Genomic DNA, 3,123 nt, shown 5'->3' with positions numbered 1-3,123 from the left:
TTCAATTGTTAACATGATACATCATTACTTTGAATGATGTGACACATGTCATATCATTACTTTGAGTAATGTGACACATATCACATCATCCTTTTTGATTATATAATACATCATCACTTTTAATGACATGAAACATCATCATTTTCGATAACATGATATATGTTGCGTTATCATTTTAAGTGATATGACACATATGACATTAACAACATGAGTTGAATTTTAGTCAACTAATCGTTTCATTCTAATAAGATCAGTTTTGACAAAAAATTAAAACGTTAAAACATAAAATAATAAAAAAATAAAATGTTAAAGACTAAAATAATAAAAAGAAAAATATAATATAAAATAACCATTTGTATAAACGTTAAAATATTTTTGTCATTGTACCTATTTACAAATGAAAAAAATAAATTAATGAACCCAAAGTTTTATCCTTTAACTGCGCTTAAGGCCCATAAACATAGTTTCGCTCATGGTAAATGTCCAATTCGTATTTGGATCGATAACCCTATAATGCCCTCCCTCATCTTATTAATACATGCAGTTTTTAGGGTTTCTTGTCTTTAAACTCTACCAAGACACAGACTTTGAGCAAAGCAGCCTCATTTCTCGAAGATGGTTAGTTTCTTCTGTTTTTCCTAACTTTGGTTCACTTACATTTCTTGATTCCTCATTCATTCATTGATAAGTTATGTGAATTCATATTCTTTCTGTTTAGATTGTTTAATCACTGTTGTTTTACGTATTGAGCTAGCTTTATGAACAAATGAGAAGTGTTCTACCTTCATTGATTTGGAATATTTATGATTTCTGGGTTTCTTGTGATTCCCACTGTTCATTATAGTATTGGACATATGGGTGTATCTGTTTTGGGTGGTACCATTAGTCTTAATAGCTGGGATCTAGCTAATTCCTGGCTTAATTAGCGTTTGATATATGATGGAACCTTGGATAAATTTCATGCTTTACCTTCATTGTTCTTCTATTTGACACGGCTAAACAATTCGATATCTTGTACATTTCAGTTTCATTCACAATGTTTTACCTTCATTGTATATTACAGGCTAGAGGGTTGAAAAAACATTTGAAGAGGCTCAATGCCCCTAGGCATTGGATGCTTGTCAAGCTTGGTGGTGCTTTTGTATGTTATCATCTTTATCCCTTCACTTCAATACGACTTTGCTATTTTACTTTAGTCCTTTCAGTTCTCTTTTTTCCTTTTTTTTGGCACACTTGACCTTTTTGATTCATCTATTAAGGTTCTATTTTTTTCCATCTTTTTAGGCCCCCAAGCCATCGTCTGGTCCCCACAAGTCCAGGGAATGCTTGCCGTTGATCCTTATTCTGTGAAACCGATTGAAGGATGCTCTCACCTATAGAGAAGTCATTGCTATTCTCATGCAGAGGCATATTATGGTTGATGGAAAGGTTAGGACTGATAAGACCTATCCTGCTGGTTTCATGGGTATGTGTTCTTTTTCTTCATTTCCTGGGCCGAGTTTGTCGGTTTGGATCTTTTTGTATTCTCAGTATACAAAGTATTTAGTTGAATGAAATACTTTGGTTTGGTTACTCTGTTTTCCGCATGACATCTGAATCCTATGATCAAATCCTTGTGAGCGCTAATCTGATTGATTGACAATTCCGTTGTAGTTTTATGGAATACATGCTGAGATCTTGTAATTAAGCACTGTTTTGTTCCTAGTTAGCTTTAAAAGCTACATTTTTCTGGATTCGGCATCTTTCTCTTATCATTTCTAAAAAACAAAAAATATTCTCTGCATATATTATCTAACCGTGCTTTACTACCTTCTGCCAGATGTTGTATCCATTCCTAAAACAAACGAGGACTTCCGTCTACTTTATGACACCAAAGGGCGTTTCCGTCTCCATGCTATCTCTGGTGACGAAACCAAGGTTTGAATACTCATATACTCTTTGATCTGCTGGTTATCACATTTGTATGGAAGTACTTAAGTTTTCCCACTTTACTTGCCCATTTTGTAATAACAATTTGCATTCTGCAGTTCAAGCTCTGCAAGGTTCGATCCGTCCAGTTTGGCCAGAAAGGTATCCCATACCTAAATACATATGATGGGCGTACTATACGTTACCCTGATCCGTTGATCAAGGCTAATGACACCATCAAGCTAGATCTTGAAAGCAACAAAATTGTTGATTTCATCAAGTTTGATGTTGGGAATGTTGTCATGGTCACTGGAGGAAGGAACAGAGGGCGAGTCGAAGTAATTAAGAACAGGGAGAAGCACAAGGGTAGCTTCGAGACGATCCATGTTCAAGATGCTGCTGGGCATGAGTTTGCAACTCGTCTCGGTAATGTCTTTACTATTGGGAAAGGAACAAAGCCATGGGTGTCCCTTCCTAAGGCCAAGGGTATCAAGTTATCCATCATTGAGGAAGCCAGGAAGAGGCTTGCAGCCCAAAATGCTGCTTAAAATTTCTGCATAAGAAATCCAGATATGTACTGCTGCAGTATTTATTCTAAAGATGCTAGAGTTGTTTTACTTCCTGCGATTTAAGTCTGTTTTTGGTGTTGTTACCGACTTACCATGCTTCAAGTTACTGAATACTTGGATTTTTCTTGAATATGATCACATGAATTCTTTTAGTTTGTTAAATGAGAGTTGCTTCTTCCACCCTTTTTGTTTCTTGACGTTTAAGTTATTAATTGCCATTGTTAGTATCACACCTTTTTGCGAATTCTTTGGAATGAACTACCTCCCAGCAAATGCAATATTTGTTATGCATGCTCTTCTTTTTTTTGTTGTAAGCAATGCAATTGCAATGAAGGTGAAATTTATCAAAAACGAACTTGTGTGACATTATAGTTTATTGAGCCTCTTGCAGGCTGTTGCCCATCTGACAATAGAAAGACTACTTTCTGTTCCTCATTCTTGTAATTGCAAACTTGTCCTCTGCATTATTTTCATCAGCCATCCTCTGAATTCAGGCTGCCTTAACGTTGATCATTCGAATTTTTTTCGTTCTTTAACTTGCTTCTTCAGGCTGTTGATTCATCGATTGGTCAATTTAAGAAGATTTATTTGAGATCCTTGGGAAATGCATATGTTGACAGTTCATTCAAACACTAGACATGCATTC

General features: G+C 35.5%; 1 pseudogene; it reads left to right on the top strand.

Moving 5' to 3' along the window:
* The first annotated feature begins 481 nt into the window (after nt 1–481).
* Nucleotides 482–2,553, top strand: LOC120188280 (annotated as a pseudogene).
* The last annotated feature ends 570 nt before the right edge of the window (nt 2,554–3,123 follow it).

The sequence above is a fragment of the Hibiscus syriacus genome, unplaced genomic scaffold (assembly GCF_006381635.1).
Source record: "Hibiscus syriacus cultivar Baekdansim isolate YM2019G1 unplaced genomic scaffold, ASM638163v2 tig00116943_pilon, whole genome shotgun sequence".
Lineage (NCBI taxonomy): Eukaryota > Viridiplantae > Streptophyta > Magnoliopsida > Malvales > Malvaceae > Hibiscus > Hibiscus syriacus.
This window is presented reverse-complemented; position numbering and strand designations above follow the sequence as displayed.